This window comes from Mauremys mutica, unplaced genomic scaffold (genome assembly GCF_020497125.1).
Source record: "Mauremys mutica isolate MM-2020 ecotype Southern unplaced genomic scaffold, ASM2049712v1 Super-Scaffold_100093, whole genome shotgun sequence".
Taxonomy (NCBI): domain Eukaryota; kingdom Metazoa; phylum Chordata; order Testudines; family Geoemydidae; genus Mauremys; species Mauremys mutica.
The window spans coordinates 1,081,201-1,102,177 of record NW_025423263.1 but is presented as its reverse complement, the minus strand read 5'-3'; positions in this window follow the sequence as shown (position 1 = coordinate 1,102,177).

Here is a 20,977-nt window from a genome sequence, read left to right as displayed (position 1 = left end):
CAGGCCAGTGACACGGGGGGATCCCATCTGCCAGGGACAGCCCTGAGCCAGCCAAAGCCTCTGCAGTGCATGGCGCACAGGTGGAGACCGGCCATGTTTAGATCCAGCCCCCTTCACGAACTGGTTCCATAGTCAGTTAATGCTGGAGCATGCGCAGGGCCCAGTGGTTCAAACCCTTCCAACGACCAAGCGCCCATTTCAACGGGGTCACGAGGATGTAGCGGGTGACTCACTGGTACTCACCAGCGCCTGGCCCCCGGCCCCGACCTTCAACACCGGCACGTCTGACCCGGCCCTCCACCTGCCCTGTAGATACAGGGAGTTCCAGGCAGTTTGCTGTGCGGGGAGCTTTCAGGAGAGACCCCCAGACCAAGGTCCTCTCTCCTTGCAGCGGATAAGCCATGGGGTTTGCCGAGATGTCCTTTGCCAATATCACTCCTTCCCCAAGCTGTGCACATGCTGTCTGTGCCCTACCCCAGACCTGGCTGCATTTCCACAGCACTGTGACAAAAGGTGCTAGAGAAACTTAAAAGATGCGGATGAGGAGGCTGGGGAGGCCAGGACGGGCCCAGCCTCGGGGCTAAGACCAGAAAGCTCGTCCCAGAACCCTGCCTCGGCTGCCTGTCTGCCCCCGGCCTGGGCTTGGCTGGCAGGCGCACTTTTCACCTGCCACAGTCATCGGGAAAGGCTGGAGTCGAGTTTACTGCCCAGCCAGAAACGGATCCCAGGTGCAGATCAAAGCACTGAACAGTAAAGACCTTGGCAGTGGAACGCCACCTGCTTCCCCAGGACTCGCGGTGGCGCTAGGCCCAGGCTCACAGCCAGAGCCCGCCCCAGAGGCAGGTGTGTGGTCCAGATGTCACTCCAGGCAGGTTGTGCCAGGGCTGGAAGAGGAGGGAGAGTCGGAGGGGAAGGTGAAAAGGGGACAGGCAGCAGGAGAGAATGAAGAGGAGGGGAAAGCCCAGGGAAGGAGAGGGAGGGATGGGAAAAGGAGAGGAGAGAGGGATAAAGGGAAGATCAGGAAGGCAGTTCAGGGAGCACCAGAGAAGCCGGAGCTGGGCACAGCGAGGGAGTGGGAAGGGGAGACTGAGCCAAGCGACACGGCAGAAGTTTGCAAAGACTTTTTATCCAGCCCCCAGCATCCTCAGGGGCAGATCTCACCAGACTCGGCAGCGATCGGTACCCAGAGGTGAGTCCGCCACCAAAAATCCAGGGCGCTGTGGGAAGTTACTCAGTAGGGGGGACTCGGAGCCAGTGTCCCAACACCGTAGTAAGGGGCACTGTGCTGCAGGAATGGGGGGGGGGGGGTGGTGACTCAGTTTGCCTCATCAGGGCTGAGGGGAGGGGAGGCCAAATTTGGGGTTGTTTGAGTAAGGGGTTCCTGAGATCCAAGCCCCCTTCAAAGATCACACACTCCCCAAATGTGACAGCTCTTCTAAAACATGGGCTCCATCCCTGGCTCTGACCCGCCCCACTCTGAGGCCTGCTCAGGGCTGATCCCAGCCGGTGCTGGCACTTCCTGCCCCTCTGGGGAAGCAATATTGAAGAAGCGAATCGGGGTAACGTGTGGAACTATGGCACCGAACAGAGCAAAGACCAGGGCTCTGATCTGATGCAAGGCAGGGGACCTGCAGAAAGCCAGCTGTCAGAGCACGCTGCCGTGCTGGGGTCATTAACCCTGAGACCCATGCACACTTTGTCAGCTATGTCCAGCTTTTCACATTGGCTGCATTCTGCAGAGGCTCCTGTTCAGAGTTTTGCCCTCAGAACAAAGCTTCCGCGTCAAGAGCTGATGTTCCAAAGTGCTCCAAAAATCCATGGGCAGACTCCGGTTTTATGGCAGCAGCATTGTTAAGGAGCAGAGCGTTAAACTCAAGGGAAGATGAAAGACAGTAGCTTGCAGCATCATTCCCGTAACGTAATCCCGGGTTTCCTGACCAATGGGACTGAGTGTGATCAAAGAAAAGCAAATATCTGCAACTCTCAGCGGCAGCCTGATCAAAGGGGTCGCCATGCACCAGGAAATGCACCCGTCGCAGAAAGCCCTGTTGTCAAGACTGGCACGGTGCCCACCTTGACCAACGTGGTGTCAGGATTCTGGCTTCAGTCAAACAGCAAGTTATTTTTCCCATGAGAAATCAAGGCAGAAAGCAAAAATCCAACTGTTGACACCAATCTACACAAACCAAGGGATGTCCCCTGTCACGTCCACCCCTCCAGGAGCTGTTGTTCCTTGGGGAAAGGGGGCTAAAGGAAATGTCAGACACTGGGAAAATGTTCCTTACCTGGCCCTTATTAAAACAGTCCTGGCAAATCTCACTCGCCCCCAAGCTATTGAACATAAAACAATAGGACAATACAACTGCTTGAATTAAGCAGGGCACAAACTAAGCATTTAAAACCAATCCTCTAGCCCCAAAGGCAGCATTTCCGAAGACCTTTTCCACCCTGTTAAAATGGAAACCCATTTTCCATTTGGGGCTCGGGGCAGACTTGCAGAAGGTTCCCAGCCCATCAGCCTGGCCTTTGAGGGTTTCTGACCTGAAGCAGGGCTTTGCAGCAGCAAGCAGAAGGAGCTCGGTGTAGTTCTGCAGGGCTTGTGGGCTCGGTTCTACTGTTGCGTCTCTAGGGGAACCGTGCCGGTATGTGTGCTCCCTGCCAGCCAATCCCTCCCCGGTTCCGCTGCACCAAACTGTGCAGGGCAATTACATGCAAATAAATGCTGGGATTCAAATCAGTGGAACCCAACACAACCACCTTCTCCAAGTCCTTCCTCAAGTCTTCTGATGGCAGCACCCCTATTGAGCTATTCCCTGCCGCTGTTGCCAGCTCCAGGGGGCAGAGTTAAGGTGAATGATGGGGTAGGGTGTCCTTAACTCTGTATTTCCCAGTTTTCAGAGGGCTAAGTTTATCCCTGTTCCAGAAGGGCACGAGGCAGTGCTGGGCAACCTGCGATCCCTGTTATTTAACAGAGGAGAGGGGCATTGCAGGCGACTTCCCAAGAACTAAGGTGCCCCCAGGGCCCAGTCTTGGAATGAAGGCTCTCAACCCATTCCTGTTCTTCCATCAGCCACACAACTCCAGCCCGGTTCTTCACCTCTCCGGGGAGGGGATTGAAAGCAAAATATATTCCAGCTGGGCACAGGATCCCCTCCCAGCTGGCTTTAGTGCAGGCAGCAGCATGTGGGACACGGGGAAATCCTGGAACGGAGTTGCGGGTTCCCCTGAAGTGGAATCAGGGAACAATTCTGCGCTTCCGACCTGCCAAGTTCTGCCACCCGTGCCAGGATTGGGGGGAAGATCCAGCAGCCCCCTGGGCATACAGTGATCTGACCCAGTATGGCTGGGTTCTTATAGGGGTTCGATGCCAACCTCTGGGCCAGGGCTAGGACTCCTGGGTCCCACCAGCTCCAGGGCAAGGAGGGCTCTGATGGGAGCTCCCACCCCACCCTGCCAGCTGTCCATGGAGGGACCTGAGCCAGACGGATCCCAGGCATAACTCCACTGACCTGGATGTCTCATGTCCATACGCTGGGGGGGGGGGCTCCCTGGGCTCCAGACTCTCCCTGGGGGGGCTGCCCCAAATCGCCTCATTTGAGATGGGAGGAGGGCGGCACCCGGCGGGGACCCAGAGCTCTGGCTCCGGCCTGAGCCCCAGCGTCTACCCCGCAGCCCGAGGCAGCTGACACGAGCCATTGCAGACTCGATGTCCCCTCCCCCCGCTGCTGACCCCTCGGGCCAAGGCTCAGCCGGGCCCTACCCCGAGTCAGGGCGTTGTAAGGGGGGGAGGCGAGCTCGGAAGCAGAGCCTGCCCGGCGGGAGGTGTCCGCCCCGCACATGCAGCTGGCTCTGGGGTGGAGCAGCACCGCTGTCCCGGGCGCGCAGCGAGGCCGCACGGGAGCGCAGGACGGCAAGTGGCCCGTGTCCTGGGCAAGTGCAGGCGGGAGGTTAGCGAGGCCGCCCCGCTAGCCCCGGCTCTTGGGAAACGGGCCCGGGGGTCGCTAATGGCTCCCGCGGCGGCCCAGCAGCCCGGATCAGCACCGGCCGGGAGGGGAGCGCCGCTCCGGGGTCAGCTGGCCCCCGCCACACAGCGCCCGGGCCCCGTTCCCGGCTCGCCCCGGGTCCGCAGGCGAGTGGGAGCCGATTGGAGCCGCCCAGCCCGGCCCGCGGCTCCCGCTTCGCTGTCCCCTCCCTGAGCCCGGGGGCTGCCCGTTCCCGAGAGCCAGGGACCGTCTGTGCCCCTCCCCGGGACCGCCTCCCCCCTCGCTGCCCTGCGCTCAGTTAGGAGCCCCCCGGCCCCGCTCGCCACCCGCCCGCTAGCCGCGCCTGGCATCCAAAGCAAAGGACGGGAAACTGCCCCCCCCCCGCCCGGCGCCCGCCCCGCCCAGGGTCACATCTCTCGGCTGGGGGGGCCGGGGGGCGAAGAAGGGGACCGGCCTCAGGTGTCACCGCAGCTCCCCGCCGCCCGGGGTCCATCCTCAGCCCACCGCAGCTGTTCCCCCGGGGCTCCCTGGGCCGCCCCCCGAGCGGCCCCGGCCCGCCAGCGAGGCCGGGAGCAGTGGGCTCCTCAGCGGCCGTGCGCCAGCCTGGAGCCGCCCCGAAGCTCCCCCCGTGCCGAGAGATCCCTTCGCTTCATCTCCGGCACCTGCTGGAGCCGCCCGCACCGGGGGTGGCGCTGGGTAGCCGGGGGCCACCGCTGGCGTGTGCGTGTGACTCCCTCGCTGCGCGGGCGCTGGAGCCAGGCGGAGGGGGCGGCACCGGCGGGGCGTGGGGCTGCGCTGACTTGCCCGCTGGCTTCCCCACTCCCCGCCGCGCCCTCCCCGCTCCCCGGGGGACAGGTCCTCGCAGCCGAGCAAACAGGTTTGGCCGGTAGCGAGGCAGGAGGCAGACGGAGCCGGGAACGGTGCCAGCGGTGGGGCGGGAGCGGGCGAGCGGCACAATAGCTGCCCTGTGCTCCGGGAGAGCCTGCAGCCTGCCCCCGGGTAGCCAGAGCGGGCAGCAGACAGCGGGGCAGGGGCTGGGTGACTCGGAGTCCTCAGGGCCGGGGGTCGATCCCGGGTTCTAGTCCCAGCTCTGTCATTAGCCTGCTGGGTGACCTCAGACAGGTCACCCCCCCGTGCCTCAGTTTCCCCCCTGCAATAGGGGGATAATGCTCCCGCCCGCCTTGGCAAAGCACTGAGCTCAGCCGGCTGAAAGCGCGAACCGGGGGGTTGCCCTGGGGAGAAATAACTTCCAATATGCAAGTGCCGGTCCTGGAAACCAGCCACATCCCAGAGGTGTGAACTGACTCTGGGTGGTAACTCGCGCCCTAATGATGCCACCATGAAAGGCACCGGAATTAACTATTTCACTGCCTGGCGAGCAAGCGTACGGAAAAGATCTCGTCTCTGGACTATCCTGGGCCCACACGGCCACACCAGCGCTGCCGTCATTCTCGGAGACGCACCGGGCGGGGGTGCGTTAGCTGGGCGGGTTGGTTCCCTGAGAAAAAACTTTCCACTGACAAAAGTGCGTGGGTGTCACCCACAAACCCGTTATGGGGCGGTGGCAACGGACAGCCCCGATCCCGGGGTGATGGGCCCTTCCGAATCCCGAGGAGGATGATAAGGGACGACTGACTCAGAGCCAGGCCCCTGGTCTCTTGGCCAGGGACATGTCTCTTCCCTGCACTGACTGGAGTCTGACTCCAGAGCTGGCCTTAGTCCTTCTTGTGTTTACATGGGGGAGTGTGAATTAAACACCCACCCGCCAAACACCACTCCTGCAATCCCCACCACCACCCGTGCCAGCCCCTTCCCCCCAAGCGCCTGGAAACCAGGCGGTTCCCATCTCCCCACCGCTGGGTCTGCACCAGGAACAGGAGCTGTGTGCAGGGCCGGCTCTAGACCCCAGCGCGCCAAGCAGGCGCGTGGGGCGGCCGTTCCCTGGGGGGCGGCATTTGGCTGCGGCGGGTCCCCGCTTCCCGCGGCTCCGGTTGAGCTCATGCCTGCGGGAGCTCAGCCGGAGCCGCGGGAAGAGGGGACCCGCCGCGGGACCGGGGAAGGGGCGGCGCTGCGCACGGCTGCTTGGGGCAGCCGATTTTCTAGAGCCGCCCCTGGCTGTGTGAACTGACATGTTGTAATTAACACGTCAGCACCGGAACACCCAGCACCACCAGCAGCACCTGGTGCAGACACAGAGGGGGGTGTTTGAGCCCAAGCCCGGGTGAGCTCCATGGGCAGTAGCAGGGACAGGGGGCAGCTTCCCAACACAGCAGCTGGAGGGGTCGTGTGTGAGCCCCTCATCAAACAACCGTGACCTGCTGGGTGCTCACTCTGGAGCTCTCCGGTGGGCCATGATGTCACATTCACAGCACACAGCGAAGTTAGATGAAAACATCAAGACACTCTAGCTGGAAGGGTTCGCTGTCACTTCGCTTTATTTCCTAGAATCCGGATCGCTAACGCACAAGAACCCCAGACCAGAGAGAGACGAAGCAGGCTGCTCCCCAAGAGAGGCACAATTCACCCCACCTTCCGTTAGGCTGGCTCTCTGCAGACTGACTTCTAAAACCAGATGGCAGGCTTCCCCGCAGAGCCCGCTCACCTGCAAGCCGGGCTAGGAAAAAACCTTAGGATTTAAAGTGACAGCAGCCTGTAATTTTGACACCGTTTTCAATACACCACAATGGGAATCTCTGGGAAAGCCTTTGTTCCCTTTAACAGATGCCCTTGAAATCACAGAGTAACTGAGCTAGTGAAGAGGCCCTCTGGGATTCCCCAGGGGAACGCTGGGAGGAAGTAGCGATTTGGGGGGTTCAGAAGTTGTGGCCACGGTTTGTTTACGTTGTGGGTTTGGTGCGGTCGGTTCACGTACCAGACACAAACACACAAACAGACTCACCAGGGCTTGCTACTGGATCCCTGCTTTCCAGATGGATTCCCAGCATCTGTTCAAACACACGGGGGAAGGGGGGCATGCAAATAATTTCCTAGCCCCTTTGTGGGATTCAAACGAGTCCCTCTGTCGCTGTCTGGCAAGTCATTGCTTGCAACGGAGCGTTTTCCACACCCAAGTTGTGTTACGGTCACAAAACGCAGCAAAAAATCACTGCACCACCTGTAATGCAGAACACGCAAAAGGGCAGTAAAAGATCGGTTGCCAAACTGAACAGTCACTACTTACAAAGTCAGCCGTCTTCTCTTGGTCGTTTTACACACACACACACACACACACACACACACACACACACACACACACACACACACACACACACACACACACACACACACACACACAGTTGCTGCACCGCTCAAGTTTGCAGCACCCACTGCAGCATGCTAAGATTGCAGTCTCCCCCCCCACCCCCAAAAATCCCAGCCTGCAAGTTTCTTACAGCCTGGCCCTGCTGGAGATAGCCAGCCTCCCCTCCCCCCCTCCCCCGCCTCAGAGCCCAGCGATGCAGCCAGGGAATACAAGGGCCTGCCAACAAGCCGGGCTGTGTGGGTGCAACTGGCATCCCCGGGGCCATGTGCCCACAGGCGCAGCCCACGACCTGCCCTGTGTGGCACGGAGCCGTGGCCCTGTGCCCTGCAAAGCGGGTCACTGCGCCCACGGATGGTGCCACGGCTCCCCTGGCAGAGCACTGCCTTGCCCCACAGCCTCCTGCGACAGACTGGCTGCGAAATGAGTTCCCAGGCCACAAAACCACCCCTGGCACCAACTGCTGGGGGTAGATCTGGGCAGAGAGGCTCAACTCCCCTGTCAGCTCTGCCTGGCTATTCCCCACTGGTTCAGAGTCTGACGTCCCTCTCGCTAGGGGCTGGCTCACAGGAGAGGCTTGCGAGAGAACTGGGCTGTGGATGAAGCACTGGATTGGGACTCAGGAGATCTACGTTCTATTCAATTCCCTGGGCCCAGCTCCTCAAAGGTATTTGGGGGCCTAACTCCCATTGAAGTCAATGAGAGATAGGTGCCTAAATCTCTCTGTGGATCCGGGCCGGCCTCAGTTCCAGCTATTTAATGGCAGTGATATTCCTGCCTGCATCCCCCGTGGCTAGTTAGGTTGTCAGGGCTCTGGGGCAGGGACTGGCTCTCACTCTGTCTGTCTGTGTGTAAGGCCCACAGACCCCAGGCGTCAGTGGCAGGGATCGACCCTGGGACCTCAGTGCAGGAGCTTCAGTGGTTTGAGCATTGGTCTGCTAAACCCAGGGCTGTGAGTTCAATCCTTGAGGGGGTCATTTAGGGATCTGGGGCAAAAATCTGTCTGGGGATTGGTCCTGCTTTGAGCAGGGGGTTGGACTAGAGCCCTCCTGAGGTCCCTTCCAACCCTGAGATTCTATGATTCTGTGAGCGAATAGCCAAGGGGCTGTTAGCTAAGGGTGTAGCCCAGACTCATCAATCTCTCTACGTGGTCTGGGTGCCACTAGCTGGGACACACCCCACACCCAGCAGGTGGGTGGGTTACCTGTGCAGCAGCTGGCACGTCGGGGCCCTGGATCTCCAGGCGCTACAGTAACGAGCTATTTCCGAGACGAGGAAGGATCCCAGCCTCTTAGCGCCAGCTAAGGGAGTTATTTGCCATCGTCATGGCAAATGCCAAAGAGGGACGTGCTGGAGGTTTGAGTTGCCACCCGACTGTTATTCCTGGAGCACAGAGCAGTAAAGGCCTCTCTGCTGCCAGTGCTGACGGCGCTCGGGCCTGGCTGGCGAGCCAAGAGGCGAGGTCCTGCCCCCAAGCCAGAACACGGACGTGCTCCTGAAAGCGCCGCCCTGTCGCCCACTCTGGAATGGCCGAGCAGGGTTAACGTGGGCCCCAGGACGGAGGTGAAGGCAGCACCGGCCCGGGCACTGGGGAGAGGGAGAGACGCGCCTCCATGATTGGGCTGGGAGTGGGGGTGGAGCTCCATGCCGGGATCTCTGAATTCAGCCCGGGGCGGTGGGTGAGCTGGGTCTGGCAGGCTCAGCTGGGATGGTCTCTTGTGCTGGGGGAGGTGGTTCTGCGGTGGTCAGTCACTGGGCTTTGGAGAGGAAATGGCCCTCGCCCAGCAGGGTAGGTGAGGTGAGATGCTGCAGAGTCCGGGATCTCACTGTGGGGACAGCTGGGTGGCCATTGCACCGGGCACATAAGAACGGCCAGACTGGGTCAGACCAATGGTCCATCTAGCCCCGTATCCTGTCTTCTGACAGTGGCCAGTGCCAGGTGCCCCAGAGGGAATGAACAGGACAGTTACTGAGTGATCCATCCCCTGTTGTCCAGGCCCAACTTCGGGCAGTCAGAGGCTTAGGGATGCCCAGAGCATGGGGTTGCGACCCCTCTCGGCTAAGTGCCATTGTTGGACAGATCCTCCATGAACTTTAGTTCTGTTTTGAACCCTGTTATACTTTTGGCCTTCACAGCATCCCCCAGCAAGGAGGTTCCACAGGTTGACTGCGCGTTGTGTGAAGAAACACTTCCTTGTGTTTGTTTTATACCTGCTGCCTAGTCATTTCATTGGGTGACCCCCCATTTCTCCAAACCAGTCATGATTTCATAGCCCTCTATCCTAGCTCCCCGTTGGTGTTCCCCGGGGGGGCTGTGGCGTGCCAGGGATTTAGCTAGTGGCATCAGGATATTTTCAGAACATGAAACACGGGGAGCAGCAGGCTCGGCCCCAGGATCCCAGCCGGCACATGTGCTGCCCACCGGGCCCAAGGGGGGGGGCGCTCCTGGAACCCTGCAGGGAAGAGCTGGGAGCACCATGGGGGGCGGGAGGGGGACTCCAGGGACAAAGGGCTGCTTGGGATCATGTCCCTTTGGTCCCTGCTGCCTCGCTGCTGGCCCATTCGGCCTCCTGCAGAGCCACGGGGGGAGGAAGGGGCAGCCGCCCCTGTCCCCAGCCACCCTGCGGGATCAGCACAGCACCGCGCAAACATCAGCTCCTCGGTGGCGCTGCATGGCCGGGCACATCCCGCAGCCCCCGCAGCCCACGGACGCTGCTCAGCGGGGGCCTGTTTGCCAAGGCGGCGGGCGCCCTGCCAGCCCCGTCCCCGCAGGTCCCAGCTCGGAGCTGCACTGCCGGGTTCTCTGCCACCACCGGGGTCTGCTCACTGCTTTTCTCCGGCCCCGGGGCTGGATCGTGCCTGCTGGCCCTGGCACGGTGGAGAGCGGGATTGGGAGCCCAGGGACACCCATGGGAAAGTTCTGGGGTCAGCGCAGGAGCCGTTAGCAGAGCGGGGTGGGAATAGGGTCACCCTGGGCCGGGAGACACTGTCTGGGTTGTATTCGGCCTCAGGTGACACCCATCTCCTTGCGGCCCCAGACCCGCCAGGGGTGAACAGGACACGGGGCTGGAGCTAGCAAGAGGCCCGTGGCCCAGGGCCAGCTGCTCTCCAGCTCAGATGCACCCTTGCGGCTCCTGCATTGGGCTCCTCCCGGGAACGGCAGCCCTGGGCTGGGTGAGCTCCAGGGACCGCCCGGAGGAGCCGGTGTGAGGGATCCAGGGTGGAGCTTTCCCCTCAGAGCTGCTGCCTGGGTGCCCCCTCCCCACACTGTGCCCCCTTCCCAGGGGGCTGGAAAAGCCAAGGGCTCCGCCTGCCCCCTTTGCGGGCACTGAAGAGACCAGGGGCGCTGGCAGGCTGTGGGGCTGGGGCAGCAGCACGCAGCCCTGAGGCCCAGGAGGGGGCGGAACCCCCTGGCCAGAGGTGCCCCGGCCCCAGAGCTGTGCTGCTCAGGGCACAGCGGGGCGGTTTGGCACCACGATGCGATGGGGCCGGGAGAGCTGCGGGCATCAGGAGACGAGGCCGGGAGATGGCCCAGGGCTGGGGGGGGGCGCTGCCCTGACATGATGGCACCGCACGTCAAGGCCCTGCACTAAGTGGGGAGGTGACGGGGCTGCGGGCCCCATCGCTCAGTTTCTCCTCCCAGCCGGCGGGGAGCTGGAGAACTGAGTCTCAGTCCCTGGGCGGGGGGGGGGGGAGATCAGACCGCACAGGTGTTGCAGTGGCACCAGCACAGGGGGGCACTGCCCCCCCCCAGGGCTGCGTCTAGAGTCCGAGCCCGCGGGGCTCAGGTCCGTCACCTCCCAGGGATCGTGCCGGAGTCTGGCCTCGGGGCTCAGCTTCTCCTGCTGCAAGGAAACCGCGCTCAGGTGCTTCCTTACGCCAGGTAGACGGGACGCCCCCAGCGGTGACGGCAACCCGCATGTGCCACCCGTGGGCGCCAGGTGTGTCTCTTTGGTGGTGTCCAGAGGGGATCCAAGCAGAGCTGACCCGTCCATAGGACAGACCGGGGCAACCGCCCTGGCCCCATGCTTTGGGGGGGGCTGTGTTTTGGGGGGATGTGGGGTCCAGGGTGGCCTGGGGGCTTAACAGGGGGCCTGGCACCATTTTGGGGGACTGAATGGGAAACCAACTTTCACCAATATCCACTGCTGAGGGTCCTGATGCAGGGAATCACTTAAGTATGTCTGTGGGGCCATTGAAGTCAGTGGGACAACTCGTGTGTTGACACACTTTGCTGGCGCCAGGCTTAGGGTCTGATTTTTCTAAGCCTAAGAACCGACTTTTAAGACGTTATTTGTGAAACCTGGGGATGACTCTGGGGAGTGGACTTTGTACCCAAATGTTTGACGACGTTAGTTATAAATACTCTGATTGGCGCGTCTTCAACAACACCCTCAGCTAGGTGGCGAGGTGTGACGGAGTGGGGCTGGTCTTAATGTTTCCTCTGAATACTGTGGGGGGGCCTCAGTTTCTGGCCAACACTCTGTCTCCTGGCAACTAATGGCCAGGCCCTTCCCCTCTGCAAGGGGATGCTAAAGGTGGGGGAGAACAAAGAGGTCAGATGACCTCCTGGCCCGGGAAAGGGACAAAGCCCACGGGAGGAGAGGCTGGAGGGGGTTTCAGTTTGGGGCTGGCTGGGGACGAGGAGTGAAGTGCAGACGTGGGGGTCTGGCTCACTGCCCCCCAGAATGGACCCAGCTGCAGGATCCCGTTCTCTGTACCTACAAGCTCTGTTTTAGGCCATGTTCCTGTCATCTCATAAACCTCTGTGTTACTGGCTGGCTGAGAGTCACGTCTGACTGCGAAGTGGGGGTGCAGGACCCTGTGGCTTCCCCAGGACCCCGCTGGGGCGGACTCGCTGTGGGAAGCGCACGGAGGGGCAGAGGATGCTGAATGCTCCAAGGAGAGACCCAGGAGGTGAAGCCGTGTGAGCTTCTTGCCCTGCAGACAGTCTGCTCCAAGGGAGAGGAGGCTCCCCAAAGTCCTGCCTGGCTTTGCGGGGAGCAGTTGCAGAGCATCGCCCGGGAACTCCGTGACATGAGATACAGGGGCCAGTGTTGGCTCAAACAGCCTCTTGCAAAGGCCGTTTGTTTGCCCCCTGGCCGGGCTCGATTCCCTCCTGTTTGGCAAACAGGGCTGGGCGCGTAACTCTGTGGACGGGTCCCACAGGGCTGGAGCTTTTGTCTGGGTCCTGCCAGGTCCCGCTCTAGCTCAAACCCCAACAGCCGAGCTCAGTGATGGAGCAGTGGGTTTGTCTTTCTTTTCCAGAACCCGGCAATCGGGAAATCCAGGCCGATGGCCCATCCTGCGTCAGCAGGGGAGAGGGCGCAGCTGCCCAGAGCAGCCCATGGAGCAATGCCCACCAGGAGGGCCTCGCGCCCAGAGTGCCAAGAGGAGGGCGGATTGGTTAAACACAGGTGGGCTTCGAGAAACCATCCACACTGCACAATGCCAGCGTGCTGAGCTGGTTACGGGGTAGCACCTTCTGGGCCACTGGGGTTACTTACTGGGACTGCGCCAGGCTGCCTGAGTACCAGCTCCGCAGCTCCCATTGGCTAGGAACCATGGCCAATGGAAGCTGCAGGGTGGCACTTGCAGGCAGGGGCAGTGTGCAGAGCCCCCTGGCCGCCCCTCCACCTAGGAGCCGGAGCGACATGTTGCTGTTTCCCAGGAGCCACCTGAGGTCAGCACTGTCTGGAGACTGCACCCCAAAGCCCCTCCTGCACTCCAACCCCCTGCCTCAGCCCTGACCCCCCTCCCGCATGTGAACTCCCTACCAGAGCCCCCAGCCCACATCCTGAACCCCTCATTTATGGCCCCACTCCCACCGCAAGCCTCAGCCTGGAGCCCCATCCCATACTCTGAACCCCTCAGCTCCACCCCCTAGCCCGGAGCCCCCTCCTGCACCCCAACCCCCTCATCCCTGGCCCCACCCGCCGGAGCCCTCACCCCCCCCCACCCCAACCCCCTGCCCCAGCCAGGTGAAAATGAGCGAGTGAGCGAAGCTGGGGGAGAGCGAGCAGGGGATGGCATGAGCAGGGGCTGGGCCTCGGGGAAGGGGTGTTCGGTTTTCTGCGATTAGAAAGTTGGCAGCCTTCGCCCAGTCACTGGTCTTTGAATTAAGCATCTTCCAGCAGGAGAGCAGGGCTGGCTCCACTCGGGTAAAAGCTGGAGATCCAGGCCCCCCGGACAAGCAAATGACTCACCCGACCCCCCACCACACAACCACGCCAGCTGCCGTCAGGTCATTCCAGGTTTTATTCGCCCCCCTGCACACACAGCGTGACCAGGCGCTGCGTGGCCTGGGGCGCACGCTCCAGGCAGGCCAGGCTCGGCGGAGTCGCTAGCCTGACGTACGGAGGACTCGGGAGACGCCGCAAAGCTTGGCACGCCAACGCTCGCATCGTCTGACTTGACCCTGCAGCACCCCCCATTGGTGCCTGGTGGGACTGCAGGTGAGCGGGGCAGGGAACATCCTCACTCAGTGGCGCCCCTGGGGAATGCGCAGGCACATGGAGGAAATTCAAACCATGGTAGAAGCTTTTCTATAGCCTTGGAATGATCCCCTCCCTGCCCCTCTGCGGATCTGGCCTGGAACAGCTGCATGTCATTGGTGGCTGCAGCGTGGAGCCGGCTTAACGGGCAGGAAGTGCGCGGCCCTGGCTCCCCCCAGCCCAGCCCTGCGTTGCCCCATCACCCCGTCCCATGCAGACACGGGGGGTATAAGGGTGGTAGCTTTGTCAGGCTATTAGATTAAACATGGTCGGTGAACACAAATAATTGGAACGAGGAGTCTGGTGGCACGTTAAAGACGAACAGATTTAAGGTGCCACCAGACTCGTGGTTTTTGTGGCTACAGATTAACACAGCTACCCCCTGATACAAACAGTTGGGGGCTTTAGGCTCTGCCTGTCTCCGTGGGAAAGGCTGGATTTTAGTCATGCTAAAGCTGGGCTTTTAGCTAATGTGCTTCCAGCCTGAGAACGTAACCCCAGGTCGTGAGTTCCGGTTTCTCACGCTGTGCAACAAAGACGTGAGCCAAAGTTCAGGCGCACCCGTAAAACGGCAGAAATGATTTTGCAATCAGAGGGTCTTGGAGTCTGGTAACCAGGCGGTCCCTAGGCAGTTCGACTGTACGGATGTATAGGGACTGTTATGAAATGATCAATGCAAATGATCCACGTTAACGATCGGCAGTTTGGTTGTGGACCCCAGGCATGGATAACGGACAGGGACAAATCTTAGCTGGCCCCAGAAAGGGACTGAATACGGCTCTGCAGCCCAGTCGTTACAGAAAGGATGGGTCTGGTTGAAGTCACCACATTTCAGGTTCGTTGGGCTCCTGATTCAGGGCTTCTGAGGTGCTCCATTTCCCATGCATCTCGTTAGTGCCGCAGTGCGGTTCCGGGTCAGTGGGCTCCTGTGGCCTTTATGGAGCTTTGTGCTGGTTAGTTATAATGGGGCGTGTGCTCCTTGGGGGTCTAACTAATTGCGTCCCCTGTTGTGAACGGAGCCGGTTCCCTACGCAAAGGGACAGGTCTGCGTGGCCCAGTTTGGGAAGGACCCGAGCTCACCCCTAGCGCTGGGGTGGGGTCAATCCACCAACAGTGACAGCCTGGTTCTGACATGGGGCCAGGACGGGACAGACACACAGGCCTGGGTGTAGCACTGGCATCTATTGGCTGCCCCCTGCCTCCCCTGTCCTCCTCACGCCCCTGGCAGTCCCAGCCCCCCCAGAGGCCAGCCCTGCCTGCTCTGGCCGTGAGCTGGGGCTGACAGACGGATTCCACCGAGAGCCTCGGGAGGAAGGGAAAAGCCGGCACAGGGTCTCTGTCCCCACAGTATCTCCATGCGGCTGTGACAGAAGCTATGGGCCCACTGGGGCTCAGCCCAACCGTGTGCACGCCGGGGGATGCACAGCAGGGCAGAGCGGGGGGGTCTCGCTGCTCCTCCCTGGGGTGTTTGCGTTGCATTTCTCAGTGCACCCTTCCAGCGGCTGCTCCGTGCCCCGGGGCCGCTCGCCTCTGAACGGGGTGACCTGGGCCTGCCAGCCAGCCCCACTCACAGCGATTAGGAGGGTCCCGCGGCCTGGGCCAGAGTCAGCCGGACGCGTGGGGCCCCCGCTGCCGATTGCCTTGGAGCGTGAGCAGCTTTGGAGGCAGCGGGCGAGCGAGGTGCCCACTGGGCCAACTCAGCCAGTGGCGCAGCAGCAGCCAGCTCCAGCTTCCTCCTTGGAGCTCGGGATCCTCCTCACACGCCAGCTGCCTCGTTACCTACACCCAGGCTGGGCACACATCTCCGGGTCCGATGAGCCTCGCCCTGGCACGCTGGAGGGTGAAGGTCGTCCGGGGGGCACGGCTGGGCCATTGCTGCTTTGCTGGCCCCTCTGGACGGCTCCGGGTCGGCCGCTTCCCGCCCTGCCAGTGGGACGTCACCTGATCGAGTGTGGAGGGGGCCCGGTTCCCGCCAGCTCTGCCTTCCCATCGGCCGAGCCCCCGGGGGCTGCTCCCGCTAGCTCACGCTGCCGGATGAAAGGCTGCTTGCTGCGCAGGGTGGAGAGGGGACGGCAGGGTTAGAATTCAACCAGCGGTATCGGCTCCAGGCCCGATCCTGCAAGCGAGGGGTGGGGGGGCCCCTTGCACTGCAGGATTGGGCCCGCACGGTAGCACTGTAACTATGGGGGGTGGCTAGAGCGGGGGGAAGGGGGTAATCAAATCCTGCGAGCAGGGCAGAGGGTAAAACGTGGGTGCTGGCGCCTCGTTCCAGCTCCGCAGGGGGACACAGCCCAGCTAACCGGGGCAGTGCCTGGGTGGGGGTGGCATTTCCCCGCTGCAGCGCTGCACCCTTCCTCCAGCTGCCGTGAAACCGCGAGTGCTGCAGTGAGACACCCAAGGGCCCGTTTCCCTCTGGCCTCCAGCTCCCCTGTGGCGATGAGTCCCACAGCTCCCACCCGAAGAGCTCAGCTCCGCGAAAGCATCTCATACCCCAGCGGTTCTAACACGGGGTCTGCGGACCCTTTCAGGGGGCCCCACGGACAAAACCCAGAGCCCGAGCCCCAGCGCCTCCCATGGGGCTGAAGCCAGGAGCTGTGGGGCTGAAGCCCCGATCCCCAGTGCCCCCCATGGGGCTGAAGCCCTGAGCCCATGGGCAGAGTTGAGGGTACACAGGGGTGTTGCCCCCTGTGACGAACTGGGAATGTTCTTAAGGTTTTTTCTGAATACTGTGGGGGGGCCTCAGTTCCTGGCCGACCCTCTGTCTCCTGGCAACTAATGGCCGGGCCCTTCCCCCCTGCAAGGGGATGCTAAAGGTGGGGGAGAACAAAGAGGTCAGGTGACCTCCTGGCCCAGGAAAGGAGCTGAGCAGAGGAGGAGGGGCTGGAGGGGGTGGTTAGTCTGGAGCTGGCTGGGAACGAGGAGTGAGGGCAGACGTGGGGGTCTGGCTCACTGCCCCCCAGAATGGACCCGGCCGAGGGGTCCGGTTCGCTGTACCTACAAGCTCTGGTTTAGACCCTGTTCCTGTCATCGAATAAACCTCTGTCTTACTGGCTGGCTGAGAGTCACGTCTGACTGCAAAGTGGGGGGGCAGGACCCTGTGGCCCCCCCAGGACCCCGCCTGGGCGGACTCGCTGTGGGAAGCGCACGGAGGGGCAGAGGATGCTGAATGCTCCAAGGAGAGACCCAGGAGGTGAAGCCGTGGGAGCTTCTTGCCCTGCAGACAGGCTGCTCCGAGGGAGAGGAGGCTCCCCAGAGTCCTGACTGACTTTGTGGGGGCAGTTCCAGAGCATTGCCCGGGGACTCCGTGACACCCCCCCCCCAAAACTGCAGTGCAAGAGCACTGCCGGGACAGCCCCACCCCCACCCTGACTCCTTCCCTCCCTGCCCCCTGGCCCGGTCGGGGGTGGGAAGCCGGAGCCGGGCAGTGCAGGACAGCGGCGGCTCAGCGGGTGCCATGGGGCAGGTGTGCAGCGACCCTCGTCTGCTGCTGCTGCTGCTGCAGGGGGGTGAAGCTGCTGCTCAGCTCCCAGCCCCCTTTGCTCCCGCCGCTGGTAAGAGCTGCCTGGCCAGGGGACCCGGCTCTGTGGCTGGCAGAGCCCTCGGGGAACAGGGGCCGCAGGGGAGCCCTCTGGGCACACAGCCCCTATCTACCCCCTGTGCTACCCCCTCCCTGCCCTCTGAGCTACCCCCTCCCTGCACTGCCCCTAACTACCCCCTGTGCTACCCCCTCCCTGCCCCCTGAGCTACCCCCTGCCTGCACTGCCCCCAGCTAGCCCCTCCCTGCCCACTGCCTGCACAGCCCCTATCTACCCCCTGAGCTACCCCCTGCCTGCCTGCACAGCCCTTACCTACCCCCTCCCTGTCCCATGCCTGCCCCCTGAGCTACCTCCTGCCTGCCCCCTGAGCTACCCCCTCCCTGCACTGCCCCTAACTACCCCCTGTGCTACCCCCTCCCTGCCCCCTGAGCTACACCCTGCCTGCACTGCCCCCAGCTAGCCCCTCCCTGCCCACTGCCTGCAGAGCCCCTATCTACCCCCTGAGCTACCCCCTCTTTGAACACAGCCCCTAGCTACCCCCTCCCTGCCCCCTGAGCTACCCCCTCCCTGCACTGCCCCTAACTACCCCCTGTGCTACCCCCTCCCTGCCCCCTGAGCTACACCCTGCCTGCACTGCCCCCAGCTAGCCCCTCCCTGCCCACTGCCTGCAGAGCCCCTATCTACCCCCTGAGCTACCCCCTCTTTGAACACAGCCCCTAGCTACCCCCTCCCTGCCCCCTGAGCTACCCCCTCCCTGCACTGCCCCTATCTTCCCCCTGAGCTACCCCCTCCCTGCACTGCCCCTAACTACCCCCTGAGCTACCCCCTCCCTGCACTGCCCCTATCTACCCCCTGAGCTACCCCCTCTTTGAACACAGCCCCTAGCTACCCCCTCCCTGCCCCCTGAGCTACCCCCTGCCTGCACAGCCCCTATCTACCCCCTGAGCTACCCCCTCTTTGAACACAGCCCCTTGCTACCCCCTCCCTGCCCCCTGAGCTACCCCCTGCCTGCACAGCCCCTATCTACCCCCTGAGCTACCCCCTCTTTGAACACAGCCCCTAGCTACCCCCTCCCTGCCCCCTGAGCTACCCCCTGCCTGCACAGCCCCTATCTACCCCCTGAGCTACCCCCTCCCTGCACTGCCCCTAGCAACCCCCTCCCTGCCCCCTGAGCTACCCCCCTGCCAGCACCCTGAGCTGTTTTAAAACTTTTTGAGTCGAGTCCCCGCATTGAGTTACATTTTTTGGCTTCCCCCACAGCCCAGACAGGCGGGCGGCCTGCTGAGGTGAGCCGGGGGTGGGGGTGTCGCTCTCTCCCCGGCCCCTGCTGTGTGGAGCTGGCTCGACCCCCGCTGGCCCCTGCCCACCCAAAATAGAAGTCACACTACACTTATGCCCGAGTCCCCCTCCCTCTGGCCCAGAGTCCCCCCGTCCCCCGCTGGGCCTGGAGTTTTTATAACATGTTGGGGGGAGGGGGGCTCAGAAAGAAAAGGGTTGAGACCCCCCTGGCCTACACCAAGCAGCCGCCCTGTCCTGCTTTCAGTCCCTCCTGCAGGCGCCTCCTTTCCCTGGGTGATTTCTTGCCCCCAGTTGCTAGCTGAGGTTGAAATTCTCTCCCAGTGTAACTCCAGCAGCCTTCCCCAGCCCCACGGAGACAGCTCATGGCCTCGGCTCGAGGGGCCCTGCGCCCGCTGGCCCAGGGGAGAGCAGAGCGTGGGTGCAATGGTCGGCACCAAACCCGGCCACTGCAATGCAAAGCGCTATGGGAACTCCCACCCCGTGTCGCAAGCGGCCCCCGGGGACGGACCCCGCGTCTCCGCATTTCCCACGCCCCGTCCTGGTCATTCGGGGGCAGCAGCAACCCCCTAATAATCAGAGCGAAATGGGAACGAAGAGAGAGGAACAACCCCCTGCAGGGGGGGGGGGGTCTGGGATCAGGGAGGGGGGCAGTTCCCCCCCCCGGCACACAGCCCCCTTTAGCAGTCAGGTGGCAACATTGCCAAGCCCACTCTGGCCACGGCGACCCAGCAGGCGCATGCCGGGGTCGGGGCCCACCAGGAGTGTGTGGGGATGGGCCAGGGAGAGGCGAGCGCCCTGGGTGTGCATTGCACACACACCACAACACAACACACCACAGCAAGCAACAACTACCGAGAACCAGCGGCAGGAGCTGTTCCCAGAGTCCACCTGAGGGGCCCTGGATCCTAGCCCGGGCTGCCCCCAGAGCCCATCCAGGTGAGCAGCGCGATCCAGTCCGGGTTAGTCACCTGGCCTGACCTCACTGCAGAGCCCAGGGCTAAGCCCCCCACCCCGTTACAGGTGCAGGGAAATCCAGGACCGGAGTTCCTTTCCCCGAAGAGGATTCTGGAGTCGGGATGGGGGGAAGTGATGGAAATGCGCCAGCTGGCAGAGCAGGGCAGAGACCCCAGGAGGTGGAGCCCATTGCAGCAGGCATGGCCGGGCTGAGAACGGAGCCCTGCGGCTCAGAGCAGCACGCTCAGTTCCGAGCTCAGAGCACAGGCCTGGGGGCCGGGCAGCCCTCACCCTTGCTCCCTGCTGAGAGCAGAAGCCCCCCGCCCCCACACTTGCCCTCGTTCGGGCTGAGTGGGGAGCTGAGTCTCCATGGCCCATTGGATCCTTGGCCTCTCTCCTGGGGCAGCCGACAAGGGCGCACCGGGATGGCGGCGTTTCCCGTTGAGAATGGGTGTGACCCATGAATTAAAATTCACTGGTAGGTATCTGGCCCGCAGACCTCGAGGCACCAGCAGGCCTAGCGCACACCCACAGCAGGTCCCCGCTTTGCAGGATCTCCCACTGAGGCCACCCGTTCCCGACTGCCGAGTCCTGAAGCGACCTGTCAGCTCCCACCAGCTTTGTGACAGGAAGTGGCTCTATCCCAGGGGTCAGTGGGCACCCGGCGGGCTAGTGCAGGAGCCCGCTTCACTCAGAGATCCGGGGTCCCAAAGGTGATCATAGAATCATAGAATCATAGAATTCAAGATCAGAAGGGACCATTATGATCATCTAGTCTGACCTCCTGCAAGATGCAGGCCACATAAGCCGATCCACCCACTCCTTAAGCAAGCGACCCCTGCCCCATGCTTTGGAGGAAGGCGAAAAACCTCCAGGGCCACTGCCAATCTACCCTGGAGGAAAATTCCTTCCCGACCCCAAATATGGCGGTCAGCTGAACCCCGAGCATGCGGGCAAGACTCTCCAGCCATACCCTCCGGAATAAGCCTAACAATATCTTATCATTGACCCATTCTACTAATTACCAGTGTGGCACTTAATTGACCTATTGACTAAACCCGTTATCCTATCATACCATCTCCTCCATAAACTTATCTAGCTTAATCTTGAAGTCATGGAGGTCCTTCGCCCCCACTGTTTCCCTCGGTAGGCTGTTCCAGAATTGCACTCCTCTGACGGTTAGAAACCTTCGTCTAATTTCAAGCCTAAATTTCCTGACTGACAATTTATATCCGTTTGTCCTCGTGTCCACATTAGCACTGAGCTCAAATAATTCCTCTCCTTCCCTTGTATTTATCCCTCTGATATATTTAAAGAGTGCAATCATATCTCCTCTTATCCTTCTTTTGGTTAAGGAAAACAAACCGAGCTCCTCAAGTCTCCTTTCATACGACAGGCCTTCCATTCCTCGGATCATTCTAGTGGCCCTTCTTTGTACCCGTTCCAGTTTTA